Below are 14,247 nucleotides of genomic sequence, written 5' to 3' on the forward strand. Positions count from 1 at the left end.
GGTATAATACTTGTCAGAGTGAGGCTCCAAATATTTCCTTAATTAAATAAAATAAGTTTAAAGGGCTATCCTGAAGAACAGACATGAATTAGCTTTGGAATTACAAAACAATGCACATAAATATGAAGTTTTATTACAAGTAATTTTTTGCATCATTATATTCAGATATCACTTAAGCTTTAATCCAGGCTTATAAGGCGGATTTGGGCACTTCTCCAGAGAAGCATCAGTCAGATGATAAATACTATCTTTCATGAATGAAACCATTTTTTTCTTTTTAAAACTAGCATTCTTTTATTAGAATTTCTTCCAGCTTCATTGACATATAAGTGACAAGAAAGATTGTAAGACATTTAAAGTGTACATTCTGATGATTTAATATATGTGTACAAGCCAATTGTGTATTACCAGTCATAGTGATGTTATATTCATTGGGGATATTGATCTATAAGCCTGACCTATTTTAAGCAAATGCTGGAGAAGCATGCTGTGTGCATGCTAGTCCTTGAGTCCATCCACAAACTAGGAAAAGCAATGGACTAGTTATTATTTGACTCTCAATAAACCCACCTTTATTAAACCCTCCATCTAGCCATTGTGCTAAATGAAGAGATACAAAGATGAATGCCTGCCTTCAAGAAACTTAAAATCCAGTGCAAGAGAAAGCATTGCTATAATTCAGGTTAGATCATGGTAAGCAAGTGTTATAGGGCTCATAAGGGGAAGAATACTTTTACGTAAAGGATTGAAGGTAACCAGCAGAATAACTAGGATTTCGAACATCAGTAAAAGGACCAGGAAAGAGCATTTATTTTTATGCTTATCACTTGTTAACATTATTTTAAGAAAAGTAATTCTTACTCTGCTTCGCAGTTTATGCTGAGAGTTGATATGGAGAAGACTATCTCCAGGCTTTTAGCACCAAGAGGCCACGTGTCTTCAAACCCCTTGAAGTGGGATGTGTCTTTTTATCTTCCTAGAACAACATGTTTTAAGTTAATGTTGGGATATTTACTTTTATGTACAGAAAAACAAACCAGGGGTACATAGCCCAGCTTGGTTGCAAGCTCTTTAACAATTGTTTTTTCAAGATTTACAATGTGAATGAATTAAAGAAGAATAACGTTTGTATTTCTGACTATAAAAGCAATAAACCCACTCACTCATTACAGATCTTCCTCAGTTTACGATGAGCTTATATCCAGAGAAATCCATGGTAAGGTAAAAATATTGTAAGTGGAGAATGCACTTAACACAGTTAACCTAGGAACATCAGAGTTTAGCCTCACTTACCTTAAAAGTGCTCAGAACACTGATGTTGGCCCACAGTTGGGCAAAATGGTCTAACACAGAGCCTACTTTATAATAAAGTGCTGAACAGTTCATGTAATTTACTGAACACTGTACCGAAAGTGAAAAACAGAATGGTTGTATGGGTAGAGTGTGATTCTAAATGTATCATCATTTATCTCTGTGACTGAGCGGCTGACCGGCTGCGTTGCCGCTCTGCCCAGCCTCACGGAGAGTGTCCCGCCCCATATCGCCGGCCCAAGAAAAGATCAAAACTCAAACCTCAGAGTGTGGTTTCTACTGAATGCTTTTGGCTTTTGCACCATCATAAAGTTGAACAATCATAAGTGAACCATTATAAGTGGGGGACTTGTGTCTGTACTCATTTTCTAAAGATTTACTATGTCACCTCCGCCAGAAGCAGCAATGTAAACACAACCATCAGCAGAAAGAAGTGGTTTGAGGATCTGGTTCATCAAAGTAAGAAGAGAGGACACAATGGGGTGAAGTACCAAGATAACCATGGACACCCTAGGTTATGCAGGAGTGTGGAAGAGAGACCCTAGACATCCTTTAGGGAATTATCCTGATGAAGGAATGAACTTGACTGTTTTTCCTTTCCATCATTGGGACGCAGATTTTTCAACTGCAAACGTGTTCTGGTATGGCCAGGATAAACTGCGTTCTAACTCACTTCAGTTGCTTAACTGCACTTTTATAGTCCTATCCATTTTCTGCTGCTGATTCCATTACATATGCAACAAATCGTCATTAAGCCCCTACCATGTCTGGGTGGCATGGAAATATAGTGGCAAACAAGAACAAGTGCCTCTTTCATGGAATTTACAATGTTATTGAATTTGCAAATAAGCATATATTTCTAGTTTGAAATCACGTTTTGGCATGAGCGATTTAAAAGGAGACTATAGACAATTACGGTGGGTCTACCTAGAAACAGCAATGAGTGAGTCTGTTTCCCTTGAGTTTAATCTATTAATCTATAGAACAAACAGGCATTATTATCACTGTTTCTACTAAGGTGATTTTTTTTCCCATTATAGGCCTTGTAAATAAGTTGTCACATAATATGGTTAAGTAATGATAAAGTGATATTTTTCAAACTGTTTTTTTTCTATCAGCCTTCTTCCTCCTAACAAATGTACATTTGAGGTAGACTTTAAATGTAGACCTTAGGCCCACTGCTCAGCATGGAGGTAACTCTTCTATGCTTGTATTCACATAAAACTATAGGAGAGTAAAGCATGGAAAGTTATTATAATAAAATGATTTGGTGATGAGAAGAAAATGAAACAGCTGGGGCAAGATGAAGCCACGGACTCCAGGGAAAATCAAATTCATGTCCACACTCATGCTCCTACTAGCTGACTCGTTGCAAAACAAATACAATTTATTAGATAAATTTGCCATCGTGAATGTTTTTGCAGATCACTGGTGCACCACTGGTGAATATTATAGCAATGGACAGAATAACAAAGATTTTAATCATGTTGATTACTGATTTTTTCCCATCTACTTCAGAAGCTGTTTAAAAAGAAGCAATTACTTGTTGTTTCAATTGAATTGATGAAAAAGTGAAATCCAATATATAAAGAATTATGAGTTCATTTTCTTTCTTTCTTTTTTTTTTTTGGTGTAGACTTTCAACGCATAATAATTTATAATACATTTCCTTCTAATTAGACTGAACTAAAATTTCAGCTAAAGCAGGCACAAGTCCTCTATTGTTTTATTTAATAATGACTAGATGGAAACTCAACTTTTCATCCAATGCAGAATGGGAAGCAGGTCTAGAAGGTGGCCGTTAAGGACAATGATTGTTTTTATTTAAATGGAAAGTAAGCATTTCGTGACCTTGCTGAATAATTTTTTTGGTAATGTGTGCATGGAATTTTTATTTTTTCACAGGGAGGTGAGACTGTGTGCTCTGGGGTTTTCTCTGGAGGTCTATTCTCCTGGCTGGATGTGTATGACAGGTTTAGACATTAAATGGCTTTAAGCTTGTCAAAGAAAGGTTATTAAAAATGTCCCTGCCTTTCAGGCTCCGTGCTCAGTAGGAGCCTGAATGCAGTCCTATGGGGCTGTCTTTCTATTTAGTCATGTCATTTGGATCTTTGCCTATAGCAAAAAATGAGACACCATCTGTTATTTCTCACTAATGGCTGTCGGTCCTGTGCTTGCCTGGCTCACTAGGCTTATCCGTTTCCCACCAGCGGCTGGACAGAGCTTTGCTAACAGGATTCTATTAGGAGCGTGCTTTATTATCAAATAAGCTTAGCGACGTGGAATCGCTCATATACTCTGAAACACTGTTCAAACCTAAGGGATTGTCATTATTTTGTTACCACTGTGAAATCTATCTAATTTTTTTCTGAATTAGGTTGATCCAGATTATATGTGGAAATTGCCTTTTTGCTGATAATAATAGCTCATCTTAATTGAGGATCCTGCGAGTTACTCTTTTAATTTTCACAAAACCCTAGATGGATGCATTACTACCTCCAAATTATAGTCGAGAAAACAAGAAAAACAAGTTTATGTAACTTTCTCAGTTCCATAGCAATACAGAGCAGAATCAGGACTCACCCAGTTTAAACCTTCCTCTCAATTGCTATACTATTCCATCTCCAGGTAACATACTGGGCCCTTTGGGATTATAATCGGAAATTTGAAGCTTAAAAAACACTATGCTTTGAAGCAAATTATTTTCCCTTGGGTAATATTCAGCGTCTGCATTTATTTATAGGTGCAGAAACACCTTCTGTTTAGCTTCAGGAACCATTGTGGATTTCCAGCTTTGCTATAAACTTTCCTCACTTTGGAGCGGGGATTCAGGATCGATCACCATCCTATGATGTCAGCCTGTTGTCAGTTTCTCATAAGCATCACTCACTTAAAACACATCGGCTGACACACCACTTATCATCAGGGCCATGAAGTCTTTTTCTTTTTGAAACCTCAACATGAGGCAGCACTTTGGGGGGCAAACATTTGTTATATAGCAACAAGTAACTATTGTATTGGACTAAAACCTTGGTATGTTTTTCAGCTGGGAAGCATTTTTATTCCCCGAAGTACAATTTTGTTTCTTTGTGTGGTTTTAAAAACCTTATTGGGTATTAGTTGGGATAGAGAGAACTGCGAATACTGAAATAGCTAAAAGAATAAAACTCAATTTGATTTTCTTTATAAATTAAAATTAAAAATTAGTTCCTAAAGACTGTACCATGACTAATGTGAAGCTTAAAAAATCGGTAACTACTTTGTTGCAATGTCATTTTTGGCAATTTTTGTCGGTCTTTTACTGATGAGTTGACCAAACTGTAAATTGTTATGAAGTATAAATTGTTACCCAGAATGCTAGATTTGCAGTATGTTAATAGAGGTAGAGCAAAAAGTTCCATTGTCAAATGTTTTTTGAAACATTACCTTGAATATATGGATCTCTTTATTGGAAAACAACAACAACAAAAACTTTCATCTTTAATATATCGATTGTGCATTGTAAATCTCCAGTAGCATAAGACTCACAGTATTTTTTAAACCTCCATGGAAACTTATTTTTTGAAGTTTTCACCTGCATGGTTTTTCCAGTGGCTATGCATTGGACAATACTTATCAAATATCTCAAAACTCATATTTATGCTTTATCACCTCCCCAGATAGAGCCTCTTTTGACAGTTGCCCAGAGAGAAAGTGCATAAGCTTCAGTCATGTTTTATTTTCTTTCATTTCCCACATCAATTGATTGCAAATTGCTATACATCTTACCTCCTAAACAAACCCTTGGATATGAACTCTCCATGCCATTCCCACTATTCATGGCCCAGCTCATGTCATTATTGTGTCTTGTCTCCATACCAGTGTAAGAGCTTCCCACCTGAGCTCTTTACTTTCCATCTTTAATTAATGGACAGAACAATCTTTCTAAAATATAAATTGGGTTTTGTAAATCAGGCCCTTATGTGACTTCACAGGTTCTCCACAGTGAACAATAAAAGTCATCCTCGCTGGCATGGCTTTCAAAGTCTCCTGTGACCTGACCCAGGCTTATGTCTCTCACATTTCCTATTCTTTAGGTACTTTGAGTGTCTTGTGGTTTCCCAAATGTAGGATGACTTTTGTCACATATGTGTGCTTTTCCTGTTTAATCTGCCTGGAATATCCACCTGCCTGTCTATCCCACCCACTGATGAAATTATGACTTTGCAAGGCTATGATTAAGCTCACAATGTTTGCAAAAGCTTTCTTGCTTATCCAGGCACTTCTGGCCCTCTATTAGTATAGCATTTCTTAGCCCAAGGTTTATGACATATTTTCTGGGAAGGGGTAATCAACTCTACAGATGGCCTCCAAAGTTCTCTGCCTCCTGTTATTCATGCCTTTTTGTAGTCTTCTTCCAAATTTTATCAAGATTGGACTATAGACCAATAGATGCGGGGCCTGGGTGGCTCCATTGATTGAGCATCCAACTCTTGATTTCAGCTCGGGGCATGATCTGAGGGTCCTGGGATTGAACCCTGTGTCACTCTTCACTGAGTGTGGAGACTGCTTAAGATTCTCTCTCTCTTTTTCCCTCTGACCCTCTCCCCTACTTGCATGCTCTCTCTCTCAAGAAGAAAAAGAAAAAGGAAAAGAAAAAGGAAAAGGAAAAGATTGGTCTATAGAGCAAACCAGTGCTGCATAAGTGATAGTATGTCACTTCTGATACTAGGTCATAAAAAGCATCACGGTTTTCTTTTCTGCCTCTTTCATGGGTCACTTGCTCTGAGGAAAGCCAACTTCCATGTCATGATCAATCTTGTTAAGAGGCTCATGTGGCTAGTAATGAAGTATTTCTAACACAGCCTATAGGGGACTCCTTGATGCCTCCTTCCAATGGGCATGTAGAATGAGCCATATTGAAAGCAAGTCTTCCAGCCCCAGTCAAGCTTTCAGCTGACAGCAGCCCCAACAGAAAGCTTGACTGCAATGTCATGAGAGACCCTAAACCAGAACAATCCAGCTAAGCTACTGCTGAATTCTTGAACTTTAGTAATTGTGTGAGATAACAAATGTGTTTTAAGCTGCTAAGCATCCAGACAAAAATGTATTATCTAACAACAGGTAACTAATACAGACCATTATGTTCTCAGAAGGGTCCATGACCCAAAAAGAAATAAGAATGCTGGCATGCATAATGTTCATATTCCTATTAGCATTCATCACTGTATATCATTATTTGTCAGGTTCCCCTTGATATAATTCACCTCAAAACTACAAAATTGCATTCATCGTTATATCTTTAGTACCTACCACAGAGCTGGAAATATAATAAACAGTTTTTAAAAGGGATTTTTTTTACTAAATGAAAGTTTACCTTTTATTTGGAGCTTAAAGCAAATGCGGGCTTATAGGAAAGATTCAAGTCACCGGAAGGCCCTATTAGGGGCTTTAGATGCTGTGGCACATTTTCGGAGAAGGCCTTGAGAATTCCAAGGTATCTGAGAATTTAAAGTTCTCCTAGTAAAAGAAACATAGAAAAATAATTTGTAGGTGAAAAACGCTGGCATTGAAAGGGACGATGGCACTTTCTTTCCCTCTCAACAGAATCTGGACCTATGCCTTCTATGATGTCAAAGTCAGGGGGAGAAACATTCCACAGTCATCTTAAGGTCATTGGATTATCAGTGAAAAAGGATATTGGAAACCAGGTATGTCCTCAGCCTACTCTGTGTGTGTGTGTGTGCGTGCATGTGTATTTCAGGTGTGTGTGGCTGGGAGGCAACTAGAAAGTGTTATGTTTCTGTAAAACTCAACATCTGGCTTGAAGAAATTTTATGAGAGTCTATAAAAGGCACACAGGGCTTTTGCATGGGGTTAACCAAAGCATGTATATATTTAAAAAAGGGTTCTTCATAATTGTCTATAACCACTGATTCAGATATTTTATATCAATTCTAGTTTATGATAAAAAACAGATGTGCTTTACTCTAAAGAATATTCTTTCTTTGCTTTCCTTGCTGTTTTGCGAGAGAAAGAACTCTCTCTTTTACACAAAAATGACTGAGTGGGCAATCTAGCAAGGGTGACTATGTACAGTATGCTGTGCAAAAGAAAATTCTAGAAATTCCATATCATTCCAAAATACAAAATTAAAAGGAATTAGAAGAAAAGACTAGGTTTATCAGAAGAGAGCTACCTTAAAAGCACCTTTGTCCAGCTACAGTTTTTATTCAACAGTTGAATCAAAGTTTACAGTTTTGTAGGGAACAGTCTTGTTTTCTCCTCACACTTCAGCTGCGTGCAGGTCATACACAATCAGCAATAATGAGTCAGCATTTTTGACATTTTGATATCTCTAGGGGTGGTGGGGGATTGATGAGGAAGGAGAAAGTAAGATAAAAGGCAGCTTTATTTCTGAGAGAGAGAGAGAGAGAGACAGCATGAACAGGGGAGGGTCAGAGAGAGAGGGAGATACGGAATCTGAAACAGACTCCAGGTTTTGAGCCAGCTGTCAACACAGAGCCCAATGCAGGGCTCGAGCCCAGAGACTGTGAGATCATGACCTGAGCCTAAGTCGGACACTCAACTGACTGAGCCTCCCAGGCGCCCCAAAAACAGTTTTCTTAAAAGGTAAATGTATTCCCAGGACTGTACAACTTCAGCCAGGACTGAGATTTCTGAAAATCTTGCCATAAAGGAATCTCCAGGGCTTCACTTTGTCCTTGGGAAATTTGTAATGGCAGCTTTCATCAGAAGTTTGCCCCTATGGGAGACTAGTATGCTTTGTTGTTGTTGTTTGTTTGTTTTTAATTGAAAGTATGTGATTCACAAAACCTTATTGAGATGGATTTAAATATTCACCAGGCCCAACACCCTTTTATCATCTCTATGAGATTTATCCAAGTCATAATCTAGCTTACACTTAAACAGCTCTGAAGACTGAAACTCAACTGCCTTCAAAACATTGACTCAGGAAGTTCTTTATTTTAAACTAAAATGGTTTTCTATAGCTTCCACCCAGTGGGGCTGTAGCAAGCCAACTCGCCTTCCAGAGGACAGGTTATCTGGAAGGCTCTCACCTCAGCAAGCCCACCCCACTTGCCTCCCACCACTGCAATCTGCTCTTTAGATTAAGTAGCAAACTTCCCTGGCTCCGCATTTCTTTTAGTCCATGAATGGACTCCTCCTTCCTGATTCAAGACCTTAATGCAGACCCTTTCCTAGCCCTGAATGTTCCCTCATCCTTTATCCTGATTACCGTGAATGCAACCTTCAGTGCTTAGTCCAGCTGTCACTTCCTCCAGAGGAGCAGTGTCATTCACTGCCCACAGATTCCCCAGTTGTGCTCTACTTAGAGCACAGGGAACATCTTCATTGCTTTTATTACTGTCAGTACTTTTATATCTATGTGATTATTAGATAAATGTTTGTGTTCCCCAGTGGATCCTAGGCTCTACAGGGCAGAGGTTTCCAACTCTGGCACAGTGCCAAGCACACAGTAGGTATTCAAAACATAGTTGTTGAATGAATAAAAATTCCTCTTATGTCATGGGCGGAGTCATCTTAAAGACCAAGAACCATTTTACTTTAATAGAGTTTCCCAAGTTTGTTTTGATCAGCAAACCATAGAATGGATCTGTTGTACCCTTTACTTAGATATTATAATCATTTTAATGTGGCCCAAGATCTCATTAGTGTTTTAATAACCACAACACCCTCACTGATCCAATGAATGTCTTTTTCATCAAGTGGTGCTGTTATATTTTCACCTTTACCCTTTCCCCCCATTATTTTTTAATCCAAGCATAGGAAATGATACCAACCAGATGTAACCAAAAGCTTCAAGGGTCTTATCTTGTTCATATGGGAAGTGTCTCCCAAATTGTTTCGGAACAATGAGAAGCTAATTTGGTTCCTCCTTACAGGGTTTGGTCAGAATATTAATTAGCTCAATCAGAATTCTAACTACTTAAAGACACATCCTTAACCCTATAGAAGGTTTGAATACTAGACAGGCTAACCAGTAGAGGGACAAACTAGTCAAAACTCAGGTTTCAAAATTGGCCTAATCCAGGATTAGGAAAAACCAAATTTAGCATCTAGGTCCTACACCATTTTTTAGTACTGATTTCCTGTCTCACTGGAAGTAAGACTCTGGATGGGAGGTAAAAGGGCACAGGAACTCAGGAGAATTGCTGGGGCCACAGAACTCTCTTTCAAAGAAGGTCAATCACCAAGGTGACCAGATAACTAAAATTGAGACTGGGGAGGGACGGGTATTATTAAGAATAATGTGAAGACATTGACTTCAGGGGGGACTGTGCTTGTGTAAACCAGAATGTACAATCATCCTAGTGATGGCTTAAGTCTCTGTCCCATCAGCTTCCAACACTGTTTAACTGTTTCCTGCTTTATATTTCTCATCTGCAAAAAGAGAATGAATCATATTTACCTTATGAATGGTGTTTAACACACCATTGACATGGTGTAGATGCTCAGATTTAGTTATTATTGGTCATTCTACTTTCCTCCTAATCTCCCTGGGTCTGGCTCAGAAATTGAGGGATTGCTCCTGGAAAGAGAGTCAAAGAGGCCTCAGCAGACATAGCCCTGTGCTGGTAGAGACAGAGAAAACTAGGTCTGCCAGGGCAGGGATGTTTGTTTAACCCACCTGTGAGTGGGCTGAGATATTGGCTTTCTAATTTCCACCAAATCACAGAACACAAGAAATTATCTTTTGCCAAGTACTAATGAGGGAGGGCAGTACTCCTTCCACGGAGGTACTTTTAACAACTAACACTAGAGGTCTAAAGTATTAGTGGGGCAGCTGTTTGATTTCTGAGCCAAGTGCTCAGGAAAACCTGTATACGAGGAGAAAAGAAGAAGGCATGATTGGTCTGTTGATTTAGAAGCCAGGCTCTGTCCCACTGGAATGCTCTCAGGCAATAACACTCAGTTCTCCCAAACTCACACTTCATTTTCTTGGTTCATGTATGTAGGATTTCCATTGTTCTTTATTCTCTCTGAACATTCTTTCTAAACATTAGAATCTTGAAGACAAGTTTCCAGGGAAGGGAAAGAAAACACAAAATATAGAAGAAAAGAAAATAGGCAGTGACTGATTTTTTTTAAGTTTTCAGATAGACTGCCAACTTCAAAACAGTGACATGCTCAGGATACAGAAGTTGGATGAAATAGGAGCCAACTAGCACACAAATTAGCTGTGAGAAATGGACTTGTTAGCATCTTCTTGGGAAGTCAGAGAATAAGGGAAGCTTTCAGGACTTGCTTCCAATTCTTCCTCACTCATTATTTATAAGACACAGCTGATACTAAGGCCCCATGGGACAGGAAGTGTTGCTCAAGGGAGCTAAATTCATGCTCCCTGCTCCTCTAGAAGAAAGTGGATGGGTTTCTGCCTCAGCCTTGGGGAGGTGGGAGAGGAGAGAAAACACTGGAAAACTGTCTTGTCACGTTCTCCCCTCTTTTGTGGTGAGAAAAAGGATGGCAAATCCTCTTCTCTCCCCTTATCCTCACTTCAGGTGCATCAAGAGCCCACATCCTTTCTTATAGAATCCAGTGTGTCTTACCAGGGATTCATCCATTCAATAAGCAAACTCATGCTTTCTCTCTCTGTGCCCAGAGTCTAGCATAGTGTCTAGGCTATGGCATCTCATAAGTGTTTATTGAACTAAACTATTGTACCTGAACTGTACATCTATATGTACAATATACAACAACGCACACGTGGGAACTCAGTTTGGCAGGATCTTAAGTTCGCTTAAGATATATAAATGAAATGGGGCGCCTGGGTGGCTCAGTCTGTTGAGCGTCCGACTTCGGCTCAGGTCATGATGTCACAGTTTGTGGGTTCGAGCCCCGCGTCGGGCTCTGTGCTGACAGCTAGCTCAGAGCCTGGAGCCTGTTTTGGATTCTGTACCTCCCTCCTTCTCCGACCCTCCCCTGCTCATGCGCTCTCTCTCTCTCTCTCTCAGAAATAAATAAAATATTTTTTTAAAAAAGACATATAAATGAAAAAACAAATCTCAATACAATGCCTAATCTTACTACATGAGATGCTCTGTGACATTTTTATTTTACCATATTCATTTTTGTTATGTCATGTTCTTGTCTGGTGGGGTTGATTTTATAACCACAATAGGCAGTATTTAGGCACTCTCCCGATTGCTGCTATACTTATTTGCATATGTTGAGTTTCAGGGTCATCATCTGTGGAAATGTAAAGCTTGATCAGTGTTCAAATGTTTGATTCAGACAGACATTGACTTTTTTGGTGAGCTAGAGGACAAAAAGTCCAATATTAGCCAAGTTACAAGGGAGATTTGGACCCCTATAAAACAGCCTAGGGGCGCCTGGGTGGCTCTCTCAGTTAAGTGAATGACTTCTGCTCAAGTCATGACCTCACAGTTAGTGAGTTCTAGCCCCATATAGGGCTCTGTGCTGACAGCTCAGAGCCTGGAGCCTGCTTTGGATTCTGTCTGTCTGTCTGTCTCTCTTTCTCTCTCAAAAATAGATAAACATTAAAAAAATTTTTTTAAACCCAAGAGTCTAGCATGGTAGAAGTTGTCTAGCTCATTGAGCGGCATGAAACTAGCAACTGTTATTTGAACTTTCTTTAAAAAAAGGAAAACAAAACAAAACAAAAGAGACAGGGGTAAAAATCATAGAGAACCTGAATGACCTCCATTTAAAAATTTTATTCTCGGGGAGCCTGGGTGGCTCAGTCAGTTGGGCGTCTGACTTTGGCTCAGGTAATGATCTCATCTGACTTCAGCTCAAGTAATGAGCGCACAGTTTGTGGTTCGAGCCCCACGTTGGGCTCTGTGCTGACAGCTCAGAGCTTGGAGCCTGCTTTGAATTCTGTGTCTACCTCTTCTCTCTGCCCCTCTCCTTCTCACACTCTGTTTCTGTCTCTCAAAAATAAATAAACATTAAGAAAAGGGGGGGGACTGGAACGTTGCATGGTGACATCATTGTAGAGACCTTTTCCTCAGGGTAGGGTCAGAGGGTGGGAATTGAGGCAGAGATGATGTAAAGGAGAGGGTGATCAAATGCAGCAAAAGAGGACTTTGAACTTGCTGATCTAGTCTCGGTTATATGAAGATGGGGCAACTCATTAATGGGTAGGGCACATCAAAATGAACCATTCATCCATAAAATCCAAACATATGCTAAGAGCTTGGCTTTCCATCTGTACCTCTGGATTTGGTTTTAATATGGTGCTCCATTTTGAAGGATTTGCTCAAATCAGCAGTTCAAAAATGAATCACAGGGGGAAAGCTTGGCTGAAGAGTTCCTGTTCATGTTTTATTAATGGAATTTGCCAACACTCTCATAAAAATGAAAAAAGTCCCCCACAACAAAATAGCCTCTTATTTCTCAGATTGCTTTTGTGATTGTTGTTTTGGTTTTTATTGTAGGCTGCTAGAGATTTTTTTTGTTTGTTTTAATTTTGAACACAATCGTTATAGAATTCATCATTTTTGTCTGCTGACTAAAACTCTACCAGGAGGCATCATCTGGTGATTGTCCCCTGTGCCTCTAATTGCTTAATTAACATTCAAATCCAAGGTTTAGGAAAGGGTTGGTATTATTATAAGTTATGAGGTAGTTAATTGCTGCCATGACACCTTTGAAGCTGTCATGTAGTTTCTATAAAGAGATTCGTGGGAGATGGGTCTAGCTTGAGGTAAAATGAAAAATCACAGGTTTTAAAAAACTATGTGAATAATAACTCACAGGCTAGTGTTCCTTTTCTAGAAAAAGAATACCTATTAAATTTATAATTCAGTATTGTTTATTCAATCCAATAAATGAACGGCTTTCTAAAAATATCCGTGGATTTAAAAATTATTTATGTTCTTTTGAAGCAATATTTGCACTGGATGGTTAGGTGCCAGTATATTTCATTTCATTTATGTATTTCAGAGAATTTTATAAATAACTAGTACCCTTGACCAAAATACGGCACAGAGGATTCAGTGATGCATATTTCGATGATCAGCCCTATAACCAGGTACAACTTCTTTGATCTATGTATGTAAAATATTTTGTCTAGAAAATATTATCCCCTAGAAATAATTACAGTCACCTCTATCTCCTAATGAAATAATTTAAATTGTAACCTAATCCATTAAATTTTGCAGTTGAAAAAGAGAGGCAACAACTTATGGAATTGTTTACACAAATTCAAATCAGAAAAAAAGTGTTTTATTGGAAAAACACAAAGCAATAAAGGAAAAATCAAGATTGCAAGAGATAGATGGCTAAACTGCACACAGATAATTCGAAAATGTGGAGATATTAAACAAGAATGTGTAAACACCCTAATAAACAAGTAATCAAAATATGCAAGTTGAAATATAAAGCAAGGTACTTTACATCCATTTAACTTAACAAAAAATAGTGTTATTTAATGCCACCAAAATGTGGGAAACCTGTATTTTCACCTTTGGTCATAGAATAAATTGATATAACATATTTAAAAAATTATTCATCATTATCTATCAGAACTGTAAAATATTTTATGTAACTTAGCTGACTAATTTTGTGTTAACTTTTCCGAGGAAATTTTTCAAGGTAAGTAAAATACACAGAAACATACTTATTTTGGAGTTATCTATTAGTACAAAGAAATTGGAGACAACATTGCCATGTAAAAACAGCGAGAAAGTCACCCAATGTTTTGTCAGCCAAGAAGGATAATACTTAGTAACAACTTTAATTCAGTAATATTATTAATAATATAATGTTTGGTGAAAGGTGGGATATGAAACTATATTTATGCCAATGTGAGAAAATATACATACGACAAAGGAGCACAGAAACAAAAAATGGTTGTTGTGTTGGAGTAGTGGGTGGTATCAAAGAGGAAACATACTACTAGAAAAGGAAATAGATCAAGGTGGGGCTAGTATTTGTTAGATATGTTAT

The 14,247-nt window shown here is 38.3% G+C and overlaps 1 long non-coding RNA gene across 1 annotated transcript in view; it reads left to right on the forward strand.

Moving 5' to 3' along the window:
• The first annotated feature begins 6,938 nt into the window (after nucleotides 1-6,938).
• The window catches only part of LOC144234740 (uncharacterized), a 33,492-nt gene continuing 26,183 nt past the window's right edge, over nucleotides 6,939-14,247 (forward strand). The window contains exons 1-3 of the long non-coding RNA XR_013336052.1: nucleotides 6,939-7,001; nucleotides 13,243-13,330; nucleotides 13,461-13,686. This is a non-coding gene — a long non-coding RNA (uncharacterized LOC144234740). The remainder of the gene's footprint in view (nucleotides 7,002-13,242; nucleotides 13,331-13,460; nucleotides 13,687-14,247) is intronic.

Source organism: Crocuta crocuta, unplaced genomic scaffold (assembly GCF_008692635.1).
Source record: "Crocuta crocuta isolate KB4526 unplaced genomic scaffold, BGI_CrCroc_1.0 scaffold371, whole genome shotgun sequence".
Taxonomy (NCBI): domain Eukaryota; kingdom Metazoa; phylum Chordata; class Mammalia; order Carnivora; family Hyaenidae; genus Crocuta; species Crocuta crocuta.